A 19,341-nucleotide genomic window follows, 5' to 3' on the forward strand; every position below is an offset into this window, starting at 1 on the left:
GAGGCCTGAAAATACCAAGGTTACGCCACTGCATTTGTCGTCCCCCCCGCGCGGTGAACGTGCTCGCGCCGCGGAGAGAATTCGGTGACCTCTGGCCGCGAACTCAATTTCGCGTTACATCCGCGACGAGTACAGTTATCAGGAGGCAGGACTCGTCCGCCGGTGGCTTTTTTCGTTAACCGAACGAATCGCGTCGCGACGTGTTGCCGGTTATGCGGCTTGGTAAATCGTTACGTCAGCTGCCCACCCGCTTGCATTGATTATTCTCGTCAGCCGCGCGCTTCCGCCGCGAATGGAATTCCGCTGACCTCGATGAACCGGGAGACTCATCTGTTGGGTAGGTCCGTTCCGGTCGGTATCCATCGACGGGATAACAGGGAACGGTTACCCGTTCAAGATTTCGTGTTTCGCGTCGAGATAAGGATAAGCAGCCTGGGAAATCCACGACACCACCAAATCTTCAACCTTTAAATCGCTGTCAAATTACTTGAGTAGAGTTCCGAGTAACTTCTTCAGGGGTTAAACGACACACTAACATTGGTGTGTGTCGTGTGATTTGCCTGTGGGCTACGTCACGGATCATTAGTCCAGCTATTTTAGTGCACTAACGATACAGAAACCCGTAATGAACGCTTTAAAATCGACCGGGCAATTAACTGGTAGCAGCTCGGGAATCAATTGGGAACGGATACATCGATCGAAACTTGACGTGGAATTTAATTATTAGCAATTTAGAGGTAGAATGTCTAATACATGTGCGATAAGAACAGACTGGCAATATTACAATGATTAAAAGTTGGCGTGAAAATGCACCGCTGGCGTTTTAGAGGCAAAGTATCGAAAACGTTCACGGTATAGAAACCGAATCGATAATGACAGTAATCGAAAGTCCACTTGGAAACGATCTAGCGGCGATTCAGAGATAAAGTGTTCGATGCATTAACAATGCAGAAACGGACTGGTAATGATACAGTGATTTAATATCGATTGGGAAATGAAAAAGCCACTCGGAGGCAAAATGCCTAGGACATTAAAGGAATAGAAAATGATGACCACTATGGGGTACAATGTCGTCAAAATGGTCGTGCGAAGACACAGCGGTTTTCAAGGGTTTTGGAGCATGAATACGGATTAGGTGTCACTGGGTAAGGCTGTCTCGAATTAGAAATATTACCGTGCGGTCCGCGGACTAATAAATGGGCAACATCTGGTGGCCAATTTCGCCACGTGCAGAGGTTCAAGCTGGATGCCAGGCGCGTCATTATTGCGGTACATTATGACAGAAGTGACGAACGACGGAGAAACATCACGGGTACCAAGATAAAGAGACTAATTACATTGTAATGTAGCGTTTTCTGAAAGAAAGTGCCAATAAGAAGGACGCGAGAGGATTCATCATGCTGCCTAAAGGCAATGCGATGATCCGACAGAGCGTGGATCTCAATAGACATCTTAGTTGCCGTTGACACATGAATGATCGCTCGTGTACCGTCGAGAAATTTTCTTGCGAATCTAAAGCTGAACGGATTGCAGCCTCCAATTGTGTTTAAACGTCTTCGACATGATTCAAATTAGAAACATTTACGGTTTAACGAGCGTAAAGATTCGATTCAAATTCCATTATAAAAAAAATCAACACACATTTTAACATATATGTTATTCGCTCGAACAAAGGACGGTATCGTTTCTCTTCGACGTTCGTGCGTCCCACGCTGCTCGCAGACGCGTCTGAAGGAAGAAGCACGACGTATAGACTCGTTTGTTCCACCCCCGCCGAAAATTCTTGCCGTTTCTGCGACAACATAAAAATCCTTTCTCCGGTCGTCTCGAGGCGTTACGCGCGAGTGCACGCGCGCTTATTCGAGTGCAGCAGAGTCGAGAGAAATTAAAAAGCGGACGACAGAAGGGGGTAAGTTGAAGCAGCCGTGGAGGGTCGCGTCTGTCGCGTGTGCTCATCCTTGCGAGCGAGGTCGGTTCGCGTACTCGTAAATCGCGGATAGGCGTCTCCTTTTGGCATTCATACGAGCCACGTACGAGGCACGTTTAACGAAACCCCGGGTTAGGTTTGTCCTGCCCTATTCAACCGGTGTCGCGAAACGTGACGTCGTTATTCCCAGGATGGACGATTTGCGGGGGCGTCGCCTGGTCTAAGCGAAACTAAGAAGACCCTGAATGGCATCAAGTGGCCGTTAAAGGATCGCGTTCTTGCCCAGAAAGAACGAGTTCGACGCGAGCCCACTGTTTTTTTTCGGGGAACTCGTCTAATGGAATTACGAGCAAAAGGTGTACGGATGCACCAACGGACCTGTATGGACCAAAGCCGCTGAAAGAAGTCGCCGAGAGCAGACACGGTGTCGCGGAGAATCAAAAAGACGGCGAGAGGGTATTGTACGAGGGAAGTTGGAGAACGGAGTTAGAGTCTAGAGACGTCTGAGACCGAGGACTCAGGTGTCTGTATCGTTAAGCTGTATTTTAATTGCATGCTAAGTCAGCTGCATTTTAACACCGGTCGAATCGAGTTTCGAGTCTGGCGGTACCTTCCACGCTCGTTGGTAAAGGGATTTACATAAGTTACAACTCCGCCGTGTTCTCCCGTCTAGTCCTTCGGTTGCTTCGAATAGATCGACGAAAACACCTTTGGTACAAGCTTTCGCGAGCCATTCTTTTTTTCCGGGGATCAAACGTTTTAAAATTACGTTCATCTGGCTATCCAAAGAAACGTATGACTGCTAGATCTAAAAGAAAAATTGCTTACTAATTATATTCTTTAATAACCCATTGGAACGACGAGGAATAGATTAATAGGAATAGAAGAAGAAAAATATTTGAAACCACTATTATTTAGTTGGCAGTGGCAGGGAGTCGACAAATGCCTGAAGGAAACTATTATCGACGTCTGTGCACAGGCGACGAACGGCTAGGAAAACGAAGCTAGTCGGGCGCGTCTTAACGTTCCAGCGATGGCTTCTCACAAATTACTCCTAAGCGGAGCTTAGCAATCTTTCCCTACAGAAAAGGCGCTGGGCTTTCTGGCCGTTGTTGCGATTCAGTCTAGACGAACTTTTGTAATATCGAGATACAGTCGGCTCCCTTGTGGATTCAGACGAGGAACCAAGATCATTTCTTTTCCGCCAGAAACACACGCTTTCATCTCCGGCCGGCTCCATCCGTGTGATGAAAAATAAAGGAAGAACGATTCGTTCGCGTTCCCAACGATCGTACAAATCAACGCGAAACGAAGTGATCCGGCGAGAAATATATTCCGCGGAAGTTACGATCATCTGAAAGCTTCCGGGTAAAAAGTACTCGTAAACTGGGTCCCGATGAGAAACGTTGACGATGTTTTCCAAACGTAAATTATAGAATGTTTCCCGTTCTTTTTTTGGCACGTGGCCCACATACTATTTTTCTCTCTAGCCTCCTGTTAGCTGATCAAACTCATACTTAATTTAAAATACACAGTCTTCGATAACAACTTTTCTTTATTTAACAACAGTATTTCGATAATCCCATGTCTATTTCGATAAACAATTCAGAACTAACCAGAAGGTATCGTGACTGAAACGTCCAATAATTTTTAATTAAATGACGGATTTCTGCGGGCTTGTTTCACGGAAGTACCTCTTGAAATTGACAAGAAAGTTTGCTGGAAGTTGGCGGAAATTCGGTCGGAGTACACTGGCCAATTCTATCGGGACGAAATGGGGCGTGGATAAAATATTTGTTTACGGTTTGTTTCTTTAGCAGTAAAGAAGATTACTCAGAAATTGCGTCCGATAGAAAATTTCGCCGGTACCACGTTCCCCTTGCGTTTTCGTATCGATTCGAACCTGACGCGGAGTCACCTCTAGTGGTTCGAGCGTGTTTAAAGGCCGACATAGCGCCAGCCTCGAAGTGTCATAAATAACATTTCCCACATTCTGAACATTCAGCAAGTTAACGCAGGTTCCTGGGCTAACCTCCAAACTAACTAACTTAATTAGGCCGGCACCGACCGGCCACTTAACTTCATCAGACCGCACTGTTGATCCGCACATTTCTGCGCGAAACTTGGGAGTCAGTTTGCCTCATTGCTACCCAGCACTTGACCGGACGTACTTTCTGTTCAGCCAGTTTGATCTTCGCCTTGGTTGGAGAGAGCAAAAAACGTGCTTAGTTTCCGAGACATCGGGCAAGACTTCGTTTTGAGAAAATAGAACTAAAAGTTAATCTTGAATAAATTGTCCGTGACTCGACTTTCAACGAACAATTCAAAACTCGATGAAAGGGGAACAAATGTTAAAGAAAAATCGACAGGGAGTAGGTGGACTTTTTCGACAAAATTAAAAAATTTCAAATCGTTCTAAAAAAATTATTTTTGTTTGCAAGGGTTAATTGCAATCATTTTTGGTCAGTAGACATACTCCCGAAATCCTACGCACTTTCAAGAAAAAAATTCTTTACCGAAAAGATACATTGAATATAAGGTTTACTCTCATACCATGTTTGTGGTTTGGCGTAACGAGCACCGTAATTCGGATCCTCGACTACAGAGGATAAGCATAAAATTTACTTTTTAATTAGCAAGTAGAGGAAGCATCCGAATAGAGTATTCTGTCTCTTCCATTTTGAAAGAATGTTTAATCAAAGGTACGTTCAAACGGTGTCCCGCAATGTCGGCAAATAGGGACGTTTCGCCGGTGGAAAAGCTTGAAAACGGTTTCGCAAGATGAGCAACTTCGTAATGTTTACTCGGACGAGAAAACGAGTTGTTTCGCCGTTACGCGGATGAGAAAAGGACGTAGAAAATCTTTTCATTTCCAACGAACATTATGCAGGCAAGCAGGCGAACGACGCCGCTGTATCGGAATACAATGATTTTACATAGGAATGGTATAGTTACGTCGTTTTCTTTGTGGCGTCTAGGAAATTCACAGGAAATACCGCCGGGATTATCTTTCGCGATGGAATCGTTTCTGCTACCAAAAATAACCGTACCCGCGTTAAAGGATATTCTGCGGAATATCAAATTCAGCAAGAAGTCGAATTTCAGATACTTGAGTCTATTTTTTGCCACGCTCCACAAATATACTGAAAATCGACCGGGCTTGATCGACACAAAATTAACGACATAAGTACAACGTTGCACCTGAAAAATTCAAATACGTTTCTTTTATTAATTACAAACTGTCGTAATTAATTTTTTTACCACGCGATTCATAAATCTACTCTTTAAAAAAACCTAAAATTGAGGTGGAATTCTTTCTTTTACATTGTCGATACCTTTCTCTGAAGGAAGGTCTCGATTTTAAATAGCGGTCCATACGTCTGACCGTTCAGCGATAAAAGTGTCCGTAAAAATCTATAACGCACAATCGACGCGATCGTGGGTTAACAAAAGCTAGATACAGCGCCTGTGGAAACGATTCTCGAGACGAAGTCGTGGCACGACGTATTGTCAGATAAGTCGTTGGAAATACGTTACTCTGTTCGAAGAAATACGGTCGGAAGCGGCCGCATACTCTTCATTTCCGGCGAATTCCGTGGCGAACGTCGATGCGCGATAGCGTCTCGTACGCCGACTCGAATTGGCCGAGAGAGCTTCTCCCACCCCCGTTTTCTTCTCTTTTTTTCGGCCGGGCACGTCAGAGCATGACAGCGATATCAGTTGATTGAATTCCATGGAACTCCTCGCTCGATGCCCATAAATTTCGCATTCTCATTCGGGGCTGTTGCTCGCGAGGGAGGAGTACCGGAGAGCTAGATAGTAGGGGGGATATGGAAATCGATCGGGTAGATACGTGAAAGGGAAAAGCGTGACGTGGGAAAGGAAACATCGACAGGAGCCCTCAGGGTTCAACGAGATTCTCGATTCACGGCTCGTGCGAGCCCTCCGAAGACATTTCTCATTCGTGAATCTATGATTTCTTTCAATGACGGTGCCGATACCAGGAACCTACTCCAAAAATACCATCTCCGGATCGAATGCTCTCTTAACCGTATGGGATACGAGATGTTTTCGACCAACCCCCGACGATATTAAAGCTGATGGAAGAATTTATTCGAAATGGAAACGATCCAAGTTGGAATTGTATTGGGGAAAACTACGAAAGACGAATGTATCCAGGAAAATTGTTTTGGATTCTTGAAATGGAAAATCGAAGCAGGGAATGTCTTGAAATTCCATCTGAACTCCTGCAAGAGTTTTAAATTAAAAAAAAGCAATATTTATCGGTTTGCATAACCCGAAACGACGGTTCAGAGTTCCGGTTCGCAACCCTTTCGACGGCCATTAACCGGGCGGACCCTCCTCCTTGACATCGGGCTAACTCGAAACTATCTCGCGAATAACAATCGAACGAGGCGAATGTTTGACGGTTTCCTGCGGGATTACGACATCCTGACGACGCGGCGGTCGCTCGTAAAAGCAGCAGATATGACGATTTGTTCGGCATATACCGAAAGTGGGTGGACACAACATAAGGGAGACGCAACCTGCTGCCCCGGGGCAGCTATGTAAAGCACACGTGGCTCTTGGCAACGAGGACTCGTTGAATTATCCGAGTTAGCAGAAATCGCCGGAAGCCCGGACAGACTTAAGGCATCGGCTAACTCGCTGCATACTTGGGCAAACTCGTTCGTCTCGACGGCTTGGAATAATTAATAACGATGCCTTCCGGGCCAAGTAGCGCGCCTTTGCCCCGGTATCGCGCGCGCCTTCGAGTGGATGTGCAAGTTTTATGGTTTTCGAGAAATCTCCATGCCCGTCCGGATCCGGTGTCGCGTTAGGTAGGTTACGATACCCCTGGGGACTCGTACGACGACAGAACCGAGCATCCTTTCAATACCAGAAGAAAGATGATTACTTCAGGATTCTTCTTTCACTGAAATACAATAACGCGTCTTTGCTGACATCCGATCTATTAGCTTTTAAAATATCGATGCTTTCGCGCGTCGCATGCAAGATTATTCGGCTGACGGCGAACGCATTATAGATTTGGATCATAAATAGGATCAGGAGTTGCATCAGCGTGTGCCACGAATGACTGATCGAGATCTAGAACCAGTTCCAGCCTGATCTACGACGTTCCGTGCAAGAACGGTCGAGGAATAATGGGAAAGATTCCACAATACGATGTTGGTATCTCGCGATAGAATTACCCCGCCTCGAAGCCGTTGTAACACTTTCACGAGCGACTTTTTAATGCAACGAATGATAGGAGAGGCACTAGACGCGATAATGTTAGACCCAACCGAGTCCTGACCCTGCGCATTGCGAGAAAGCAGGCTGCACAAGGCGAGAAAATGACCCACGCGCGATTCAGCGTAAACGGCCCGAGCACGTGCAAGCACAATAATCCACGATCGTCGAGAAAATTAGCGCACTTTGGCTTTCACCACTTCGAACGGTCGTTTAACCAGCCGGATAAGCGGCCCAGTAAATAGATGTCCTATCAGATTATGTGTCACGGGAGCGTGACACGCGAACATGTTTTGAATTAACACGTTACAGGCTCAACAAACCGGGAGTCCGGTTGACTGGCATTGATCGAAAACTTGGATCGGAAAGATAAGAGAAGCACGCAGTACGGTTAACACGTATTCTTACCAGAGACACCCGACGTAAAACTCGAACATCCGACTGTTGCCGTTTACGTTTGTTAATTCCCTGGTATTATGCAGTCGAGATTATCGGGCTGTTTTGACTTGCAAACGGCTACAAAACCGTGTCCTTTAACACCCTCTCGACGAACATAGAATTTGATAAAAGTGCCGCCGAGGACCCAGTACAAAGAGTAATCGAAATTTATAGAATTTAACTCGGAGCCGGAGTTGCTGGCCTCGTTTCTCTTTCTTCTTTTTTAAGCTTCGTATCGTGTCGCGATAAATAAATGTACCAGGTGTAAGTAGCAGCTAATACATCACTGCGTGTAATAATCCATCAAGCGTACATAAAACGTGCGAGACAGGTTTATTGTCACGCGACCTGCAGAAGCGTCGCGCCTGATGTTCGTGACGAGATTGTTCGCAATTTTGTGAATGAATTATGAAATAATTTATGGAAAAAAGAACGGCATTATCTCCGGGATGCAAAAGTTCGCCGAGCAATTGGTGTCATAGCAATTTCAACTTTCTTTAGTCTCGATAAAAAGTTCTACCGTCGGACATATGGTTCGCCGATGAGTTTCCCCGTGTCTCCAAAAAACCATTATGGACGATGTAATGACACAACTACGTAATGACCGTGTTTATAAAACCTTCCAAGGATCAAATTTACCATGGAATTAGAATAAATCTATTAGGTTCTTAGTGGCAAATCGTACACTGATTGATACCGCAAAGAAACGTGGTAAATTAGAATCCATATTTTAAAATCAACGTCCAAATTTAGTACTTTCTAAAAAAGTATGTTTGAGAAGAGTCGCGGAGGGCTACGACGAGGGAATGGTAAAATAGGCAGGCGAATGTCCGCGAATGGAAAATAATATTGTACGACGGCTCCATTGTTACGATCGTATAATGATTTGGACGCATGCATAATGCAATCTGCGTCGCAGAATCGTGCGATTTATCGAGGAACGTATTCATTAAACAGAAAAACAGGCACAAGTGTCGCTCGACCTCGTTACGCCCGTGCAATTATGTTGGATCCTCTTGCATTCTTGAAAATGTAGGAAATTGAAGGAAGGAAGAGGACAGGGGGAGGGGTTAGGCACATCCATTAAATTCATCTTCGTCCCCGTAAAAAGGTCTTGTCTCCCTCGATACAATTCTCATCGAAGCGTGCAGCCGTTCGCAGTCACGGCCCGTTGAATTTCAAGTTTCAGTTCTAAAAGAAGAGAGGAAGTGACCTGTTTTTTATGCCGAATCGGACTTTCTCACGCAAACCCTTAATTAATAACTCGCGAAAATGTAGCGCGCGGAAATGCAAAGAGAAAAATAATGTTACTCCTGTACTGGGTGAAATTAAATTTAACCGCTTCGGTGGTTCCATTCTGCAATGTTAATGTGCCCGAATACTCCTTAAATTTTATGGTTGCTTTAACAACTCCTCCGTCAAAGGTTGCTACTGCCTACATTGTATTATACAACGTTGCTTCGATGGATTCATGGAATAATAAACATAAATGTTTATACAGTATTCTTGGATGCCAGTTTTTACTGACACGTTCGGGAACACAGGAGGAGCGGATCATGCGACCTTCCAACAGGGTGCTAGGGTTGAAATCGTACAGAGCGAGGGTAAGTGACCTTGAGCAGTCAATATTTTCTACCCCAAGTGGCGCTCTCCGTGTGTTGACTGCGCATCAATTATACTCGGTGGAAGGAACGTAGCAAGGTATTCGAGGCACACTCAAGTGGCACGGAATGCGATAACATGAGGGTACAAACCACCAAATGTGTTTCTCGCCACACAGTGACGCACAGACCCGCAACCACGTTGATATACGCAGGCTGTTAACGGGCCAAGGTGCAAGAAGCGTACACAATTCGTACCTGGGATCTTGACTCCCCGTATCCAAGCACGCTATTCCCTCCGCTGTTTCTACAACCTTACTATACAATAGAACCTCGATACTGCCGGAAAAGTGGGCTGAAATGTCCTGCAGTGGTCGAGGCTCGTGCAATAATTGAGGTAACCAAACCAATGAAGGAACTCGAAAGTTATACCTCCATTGTCCATAGTCGCTGTTACTTCCCCCAACTTCCCCTCCTCCTACAAGAGTTTCAACTATCGAGGTTCCACTCTATTCCTCAATAGACAAAAGTTTTGCACAATTTGCTTTAGACCTCCTCGCTACAACATATGTAGCACCCTTTCCCTTAATGTTTCGAGGGACCAAACGCTTGCCCTCGGGTCAGCATAATTGTGGAAACGCACATTTCGCAGTATACAACGGTCGATGGTCGTCCTGTCGAAAGAATAATAGTCGAAGGTAAGCGCGGAGAGTCGCATAGCGGAGAAAACGGGGGCAGATGATAGGCCTCCTCTCGCCTGGCTCCTCTCGAGTTAAGTGGTTAGCTCGGGAAGCGGTTTCGATTAGCCAGCTCGTTGAACCCGTGGCTCGTCGAGCGACGCCGACGATCGGCGTCGTGCAAGAGGCCCCGCGAGGATTCCGACCGGAGGATCCTTCTTTCTCCACCCTCCCCAGCCGCCCGACACTTTATATTGCGTTTGTCTGCTCGTGATCTATGACGGCGTGAATTCGTTCGATGGTGAAATTGGAGGCAATTGTTTCGTCGAGAGGACCGCGGGGATGATCGTCGCTTTATTCTTCGACGATTCGATACCAGCTTCGATCGTTCTCTACCCTCCGCCTTGCTCCACATTAAATTTTGTTACCTCGATACTTAGGCGATCGAAGGGACCACCGATGCGAATATTAATTATTATGCATTATATAAAAGTTATACTATATCCGGAGCAGATTTTTCCCACCGAATATTATTGAATCCGCCACATTACTGTTTCAGTATCGGTAAAATATTAATGTATCTGTTCCTGCATCGATACAATATTAATATCCTGCGACTATATCCATTCGATGTGATCATAAATGCATTTGCCCGGATGGATAAAAATAACTGGTAATATTTATTCTCGTGAAAAGACATTTCCGATGTTCCCATACTGCTCAGGCGGAAGTAACGATTATTCGTGCAAAGTTTCGTATCGAAGCCCCCGAGCCTCCTGAACCACTACTTTCAATATGTCACAAGTTTGGAATTCCGGGTAAACTTGTTCCGGACGTTTGTCCCAAATCCATCAAAGTATTAAAGCGTAATGTTTTCGTTCGACGTTAACCGCGTTCTCGTTTGTTTCAGAACCCGGCGGGCCGTGACGAAGGAAAGCGCGACAAGAGGTGGAAATTCAAAGACGGGAAGCCAAGGAGGCAGGTGCAACGCTGTCGAGGGTGAGTGTGGCGTAGCGTGGATTTTAAGAATTTCAGACCCGGCGGGAGAACGGTATCCACCGAAGAAGGATGCCTAACAAACTCAAACGGAATTTCGCTTATGACATACTTTCCCGTCGAAAGAACGTGTTTGCCGACGGCTTACGCCCCCGCGTCTTCCGCGTCCGTCTTTGGTAAACACGTCCTCCAGAATCCGCCTATGCAGTTCCCCCGTTGCACCGTTCGCGGATGCACGACGGATGGTGCTTAACCGATTTTACGAACGAATTCGCGACCGTTCCACGTGCATCGTAAACAACCTTGCCAGGCGAATCCGTGATGCGTTCAAAGGGTTACCGGGGTAGAAAACATCCTGTAGACCTCTGTTCGTCGCTGAATGGAACACAGACCTCGTATTGAATCGAAGGATTAGAACAGTCGGAAATGGTTTGCATGTCGCTGCTCCTCTATGAATCGAAAGACAGGAAGAAGCGAATGGAAACTGAAGTGGGCAAACACTGGTGCACGGTTCTGAGGCATGTATCGATCAGGAAGCATCGTTCTATAACGGTGACTAGTTTCTCTGATTATTACCGTATGAATTCATCGATAATTGTTTAAAAGATCATTGAGAACTTACCGTTACAAGATGATGATATGCTTGGTACTCCAACGAAATTAATAGAGTGCACGTCCGAACGAAGCTGCCGAAGTTCCCGAGAAAGCGTTTCCAAGTTTTACGGCGACGATACTCTCTCGGTTCTCGTCCGACGTTAGTCCGTTTAAAGAGAAGCGTATCTCGCACAGTGGCTAGAAACTCGAGGCACGTTCTAATCGCGAATCGAATCGGAAAATGAACAGCTAGGAGTCCGGTCCCGTGCACGGTCGGTCGTGCACGGCGCCAGGCTTGCAACGGAAGCGGTTCCTGAATCATTGAAATCAGGCAGTCAGGCAGGCAGAATGCGATCCGCTGCATCTGCGTCTATCCGCGGCGGAGGAGCGTTGAACGCGATACGAATGGTTCTCGTGTCGTCTTTATTCCGGTGGCTGGGTCGGTCGACAGGCTGTATCTCAGTCTCCGCATCTAATAATAAACGGGTCGAGCATTGTTGGAAAATGGGTCGGACGCTACGGCATCTGCCGATGTATCGAGCGTTTGTACGTGTGCATGCACGATGCACAGCTACTTTCCCGCTGGCGCTGCCGCTTGCATAATGCCGCCCCCATCCTCGAGCTGTCCGAAGCCTGACACGTGGCAGACCGAATGAATGCTCTCAGGAATCGGCACAGTTTCGAACTTCGAGCACTCGCCGAAGACGTCCTTCTCCATGCCTTTCACAGACGCCCGGCGGACGTACTCGTTGGTGTCGCTTGGGGAAACGGAACGACGACGTTTCGAACGTTTCGATCAACCCCCGGCGAAAATTTTCTTTATCGGATACGGTTACAAGATAACTGGAAAATCGATCGAGGCTGTTGCGTCGCAAGGGTTTCGATCGATTACTTGGAATTCCACTGCACCCCTCCAGAGGAATCGATTCTCTTCGATAAATTTTCTCTAATTTCAAAAGGTCAAATTTTGCGATTCCTCGTTACGCTTTTATCGGACTAGAAATTGTCTGGACAGTTTGCAGTTCGTTCTCCGACGCTTATCAGTCTTCGAGCGGAATTACGTCGGCCATGACGATCGGTCGCCACTCGGTCTGAGCGTCGCCGAACGAGAAAACGAGGCGAAGCTAACCGTTTCGCTCGAAACCCACAAATCCAACTGTCGCGTAGGCGACACGATAAATTTCCGCGAGGTGCGCGGCTAAAGATCGACCGGCTGCCCTGATAATATAGGTGCGAAGGACCGCAAATCCAACTCCGGGCGAAACTGGGGCGATAAATTCACGTTTGTCTGTCGTATAAGAGACAATCAGTCGCGGGACACGGTGAAATAGGACCGCGGAAAGCTCTTTCAGCCTTTGAGGCAGTTTAATAACTTTGGTATTCTCAATTACGGAGAAAGCAATGACCGGACTGACGCCTGGAACCCAACGCGAGAGACAAATGCCGGACGATAACTTTTCCGTGGTGTGTTTGGTCCGCCGGAAGTTTGCAACGTTTCTGCTCATAGTTTATAGGATGTTTTGTAACGCTGGGTACTTACCTAGACATAGGATATAAAAGCAATGAAAAGGGTTCGTGAGGGTTTCCCGATGAAAAGGGTAATGGCCGTGAGTTTCGATCAGGGTTTATAGTTTCCGAAATAATAACCACGTGTTCTGTTGCGTCCTGTAGAAGGCCACGAAACGATAGATCCACCGCGAACTCCATCTGTTTGGTACTTCTTACGGTGGACCTATTTTTGGACCGTAGGAAAGAACCGGCATAAGAGTCACGACGATTCTCGCGAACCACACCTAGGGGAACCCCCGAAAGTCCGAAGTAAACGGCACATCTGTTACAAACTCTCGACCCGTTTCCTTGACTTAAATTTCGCCGGTGGAACGGTGGTAAGAATTTGAAACTCTGCCCAGTCTCGCGGACTCTGGCCTCGTTCGTCACCGCACGAGTTAGGTGAAATACCCAGTTGGTCAGAAGTCCAGGTGTCTCTGACCACGACCGGGAATCACGACGGGCAAGAAAATTGCTTTTTGGTTCGCTTTCGAACTAACACCGACGTACAACTATACGCCGGAGAAACGGAGAGTGTAGCAAAAACGCGTCGAGGCACCGTGTCTTATGTGTCGGATATCAAAGAAATATGTCTGTTTGAATGGACGACTACTCTCCGTTAATGAAGTCGAACAAAATTGTAACGATTTAAATAGTTGCCCGCGGATGCTGTTTCGTGTGCAACGACCGGATAGTAAATTCTTTGGTCAGGAGCGGTATTGCGAAGTTGGTGGAACGTCAGAAGCGAATGAGATTCCAGCAAACGCGATTCCGGTGTTCATACAGCGGTTATAAATAGCGCGGAATAAGTAGCGCGAAATGTAGAGGCGAACTTTCCAAACTTGGACGGGAGAAATTTATTTTCTCGTTTTATCCGGGTTGTTCGGTTAGCCGCACCGGGGACGACCAAAGCAATTTCATCTCAGGTAACACAAACTGATATAGAGGAAGCTTTGTTCCCCGGTGAGCTGCGATACCGTCTGTCCTATGCCACGGGAACCTCTTCCCTTCCTTCTGCCGGCATCCCGAAACTGCCGCTGTCTGTTTCAACTTCCAAGCTCTCTCCAGTTCGGGATTAACAACGACGCGACCGCTAATGAAACAGGCTGTGGTCAGATTAAGCTGCTCTTCGCGCGGTTAACGACACACCTTCGGGGGTGGTCTCGTGTGTCTTCCTGCTCTTTCCTCTTCTCCCCATTTTCGTCATTTTCCTTCCATCGAAGCCTTCCCATCCACCCGTTTCTCAACTTTTTCGTACACTGCACAGGCAGGGCAAACGTGACATAAAAAGTATCGCAAAATTATAAGAGCGTCACTTTGTACGTATCAAGTATTTACGATCATTGGCATTAGACTCTAACAAGCGAATAAAAAATATGAGAATTGAAAATTCCATGGCTCGTATTAGAAAACTCTATACTAAAAGCACCATCCAGTTGTTAGTACGAGCACACAACAGCACGACCCGAAGGTATTGATCGGCACTTGACACAAATATGAAATTCCCGTTGCTCGAAGCGTGCTCGGTGCATCCATCGGGACCCCGGTAAAAAAGCACGAAACTATTTACGGCGAACAAGACGCATACTCGGTCGTCGTAAAGGCAACAACGTTATACCCCGATACAAAGTGCATCCGCGCGAGTAACGGACCGACGTACGCCATATCTCTTTCTGTCTAGTTCCTCGCTCATCATCGTTCCCTTAATTAAGCGCTATAGACACGGGAAGGATGCTCGCACGCAAAACCAGCACGGCTATTTCCCTTTGATCTTGCGGTGTAATTGAATTTTTTATCTCGCGGCGGCCATTTTATCGTTTTAAATATCACAGGTGCGCCGGGCACACGTCCGTTGGCCTATCGCGGCCGCGCTGTACACGACTTGCTTCTTGCCTTCTGATTTAATCCGGCCCCGGGACCGGAATTACCGTACTATTTTACAGCTCGCAGAGGGTTACGGCGAATAGGAAGTGCGTCCTCCGCCTAGGATATACCTCGGCCACTTTGTAGGTGAACACCCTACCACCACAGCCGCGATGAAACACGAGTCGCGGTGAATTACAACGTTGTCCCGCATAGAAGCCGCCTCGTGATACATATTGGTCCACGGCCAAGGCGGTTCCCAGCAGCCTCCGAGCGACCAAGAGTTACGACAACCATGGGAGGGAATCCCCTGGAGGAAGGGACTCGGTCTTCTATTCCTACTGCAGAATTTCAAAGGGCCCGGAAGTCTGGAAGGGAAATAAATGACCGATCGAAACACGCTGGGATTTGCCACGTTACGACATCTCGCCTGGAACGTTTCAGAATTTTGGACGATGCGCGTAAAAATAGACGTTTACAAAGAGACGAGGTGCAAAGTGTCGAGGTATCAACCGGAAGAGTTACGGTGGCGTTACACCGAAAAATTGAAAAGGATTATAGTCGCCATTTTACGTCGCGTGCTCCAGAACGTCGAGCGTCGAACGAACCCCGTGTAATTTGGAAGGCATACTGCAAGAACGTTTGCAATTCATGACGTCCCGTGTTCTAGCATTCGGTCCATAAAGTGCTCGCGCATACAGCGACTGTTTATTCTCTGGGACGCCAGGAGACACCATTTCCATCTGTGTCGCGTTCAAACGACGCAGAATGGGATACTAATTCGAGCAGCGTCGCACAGCGACTGGATAGAAGGTGCATTTTGCCGAGAAGTTAACACTTTCGTATCCGTGTATGCTAAATTTGACCGCGAACGTGGGGAAATTATTAAAATCTAATAAAAATGGTATCATTCTTTCGTGTTAAAAATATAATGCTGCGAGGGTTGCTAGTTTGGCGTATCCTTGGGCGAACCAACTCCTCTCTGGAAACATTTCCTGTAAGCTGAAGAGCCAAGCAGGGCTAGGTTTCCCTTTTTCCCCCCCTCTTTTCTTGGTGCGAAATTAAAGAACGCTCCTCGCGAACTCCTCGAGCGGCGAATTTTAATATCGAAGCACTCCGTGATGAGCACTTTCGAACTTTCGGTAGACACCTCGTCGCGACTTCTTGGCCACGGATGATGTCGATGATTCTGGCCTCCACCTAAGGTCGATTAATATCATCCGGCGCTATATAGCGCGTATAAAAGGTTCGATTTGTATCGGAGAAGTACGAAGGAAAGTACGACCGCAAATGAAATAATCGCGAGCCGGTACTATGCGCTCCGCGTTCTGCATCTTCGACCTGGGAACCGCAAATGAAACCGATTTCTCTGCAACCGCAATCGGAACGACCGCAAATGAAGCCACACTAGGTGAACATTACAACACAGTAGGTGAAAAGCTGCTGGGTATAATCGTACGAAAGTGTAGTAGGTTGGAAAAGATCGTGGCAGCCGTAAATTATGCGAAATACCGTTTGAATATGTTCCGTGAAATTCTCTATCGCTTTCAGTGACTTGAATGCGGGCGTTTGTTTCGGGACGAGTCAACCGCCGTGAAATTCGAGTCGTATAGTTGATAGTTCTGGATTGAAATCCGAGCAAGATACTCGACAGAATTATAGCGAATTCTCAAGCCGAGGGAGCTTCAATTGCAAGTATCCCTAACGCGATTCGAAGCAAGAGGCGAGGTAGTACTGTACTCGGTAGCACCGGAAATATCGAGGAGGGTTGCACGGATTTTCGACTAAGGGCGTTCGAGTACTTAGATAAATTCGAGTCAAAATATTCTGGCGCTCAAATGGATTGCGTCGCGTTCACGGACCAATTAATTCAGGGACTCGTGGTCCGTTCACCTGACGGCGGACGCAATGGAGCGCAGAGATATATCTGAAATGTAATTCGTACGCGTAATATCCACAGGACTTCCAGGCAAGTGTATCCAACGTTATCGCGCCGGGGACGAGAATTACCATGGAAATAGACATACTACCGGCGATTATTACCAGCCAGACAGAAAGTTACCTGTGTCCCTCGACTAGATCGACCAGATCGATACGACGTCCTACGTGGACCAAGGAACCTTTGCATTTATTATATTTATTAAATATTAATTTAACAATTCAACTCCCACGCGTTCTCGCAAATCTATCTACTTTTCTAAATATTACTACATTATTTTTATGTAGAAAATGAACCACGTAACACAGTTCTATTCGTGCCTTTTGCTGTAGGGGACATACCAAGAATGATTAACTAGTAATTCATTGCTGAACCTTGCCCATTGACTATAATTTTCGCTCTCAGTGGATGTCATTATTGCATAATTAGCACTATTCCGTTAATGGTGCAATTAAGTCGATATTATTTTAGACTTACTCGGGTACGAAATGTCTGCCAGGGTACAGGAGGCATTCAAATGCCCTCATTTAGGATATACTCGCTTAATCCTTTAGTCGCAGCCAACGTGGTAACAGCGTTCCGCAATTTCGCGATCCCAGAATTCGTCGTTACTGATAAATATGAAGGTGGAAGGGAACCTTCCGTTAGAATAATATTGGCATTATCGATAAAGCTCGAGATACGTTTAAACCCATTGCTGCGAACGAGAGGCGTATGGGCGAATTTCCGTCTCGAATTGAACGCGCTGCGACGGAAAAAGAGGGGAATAAAGAAACGGTACGGTTTCGCTGAGCCAACAGAACCAGTGCTGATAGATGAGTGGTACCTGCGAACCGGTGGCTGGCAGGTTCGGTACACCGTCGAATAGCATTAGGGGCACAGTTTTAATCCGAACCAGGCGTCGTGGGCGTCGAAATCTTGTCGTTACGTGGCACGTTCGTGTTCCACGAGTCAGCCCACGTGTCCGCCATTTACCATTTACCGTGAACACCGGCCACGCCGGGTTTCTTAGGAAAATTGGCGCCGGTTATAAGGACTACGCGCCATTCGGGAATCGCTATTGTAATTCGCGCGGGACCAGCTGCCGTGCTTCTATTCCACGGCGGAATCAATTTTTGAAACGTGATACGCGCCGCGTCGACCGTTTCTTATCGCGACGACGCGCCGTTTCTTCGATATATTAAACACCGATCGTGCGTTCAGCGATTTTTCTGCACGCCGATAAGTATCGGGTTCTTTCGATCACGTTTAAATTATATTCATGAGTCGAGCTTGGAGCACAGTCGCCATCGTTAAATAACATACGCATCCTCAGCTTTCTAAAACCAATCGGAGATGCGCCTTTTTCCCCATCAGAAATATCAGAATCGCGACCATACGTCGGGATCGTACGCGTCGGAAGGAACAAGTGCAGACGGCAGCCGCGAGCCTTAAAATTAATCTAATCAGACGCGGCGGGGCGCGCCTAAGTGGATTCGTACATTAACAGCGAGGGCGTTTAGCGAAGGTGGCCGGAGCACCTTCGAGGAGCCGTGTTCCAGTCGCTAGATTTACCTTGCCCTTACGTTGCTCCCGTTCATTGACTTGCAGAATAATTGGTAATTAGTGTCTGCGTGCAGGCGCGTCGCGGGGATGGCTTCAACTTAGTGCCCGCTTAATGGAATTGCCGGGAAAGTATCGCTATTTAGTCGAAAATACGGCGTAGAACAAAATGATAACACGCATGGGAGAGATTCCCGTATCTTACAACTACCCTTAATTACCTGCGCCTTAAATTTAATTTCAACCATAAGGAACTCTTCCTTTTCGAGATGTAAACACTTTCTGTTCGTCTCGAAATAGAACTACGGCCACCCTAACGTTTCGAGGCACTGTTACAAGGGTGGCTTACCCTAATATCGAGTAGCCTTTCCTTTCCGCGTGTAAACAACGTTCGTAATACGCCAGAAAGGAAGTTTTAAGCATTTCTAAGATACTCATCTCCGAATCAAGTGTTTATATCTGGAGAAGGAAGAGTTCCCGGGACCTCTGTATTCGTAACACCAAGGTTTATTCTATTTCCGGGGCATCTTGAAAGTCTGATATTTTAAGTCGAGCTATTTTAAGAATACGTTTTAAATTTCAACGACGATCCTCTCCGATCGTAATTGTTCGACGCTTTCGACGCCGCGTGAAAAATTGACCCACCTTCGTCGACGGACTGTTACATACAGATAACGATTGAAAATTCATGCGAATCTTCGGCTCGGAGAAGTTTCTAAAGTTTTCAGACTGATCGTAAAAATTGATGGCGGCCACGGCCGGGTACGCGGCCGGTCCTAAAATAGAGAGCACCCCGGAGTCGCTTTTCTGGCAAGCCCGGGCTATAAAAAGGGGGACCGTCGGGGGTAAGAGACTACGGGGAAGTTATTTTAATGTGAAAGCTCATTTACGAACTGGCAGCGCCGAAGGAGCAAAGCTAATGGCACCGAATAAATTATCGTGCCATTCAAGGGCACGGAATGC

General features: G+C 46.8%; 1 protein-coding gene across 1 annotated transcript in view; it reads left to right on the top strand.

The window, feature by feature from the left end:
* Positions 1–19,341, top strand: part of LOC122395814 (ankyrin repeat domain-containing protein 50) — a 126,977-nt gene that overhangs the window by 75,168 nt on the left and 32,468 nt on the right. The window contains exon 5 of the mRNA XM_043393692.1: positions 10,807–10,895. The gene's annotated coding sequence lies outside the window, so the exon portion shown is untranslated. The remainder of the gene's footprint in view (positions 1–10,806; positions 10,896–19,341) is intronic.

This window comes from Colletes gigas, unplaced genomic scaffold, assembly GCF_013123115.1.
Source record: "Colletes gigas isolate AHSC1104 unplaced genomic scaffold, ASM1312311v1 Colletes_gigas_Sc00006, whole genome shotgun sequence".
Taxonomy (NCBI): domain Eukaryota; kingdom Metazoa; phylum Arthropoda; class Insecta; order Hymenoptera; family Colletidae; genus Colletes; species Colletes gigas.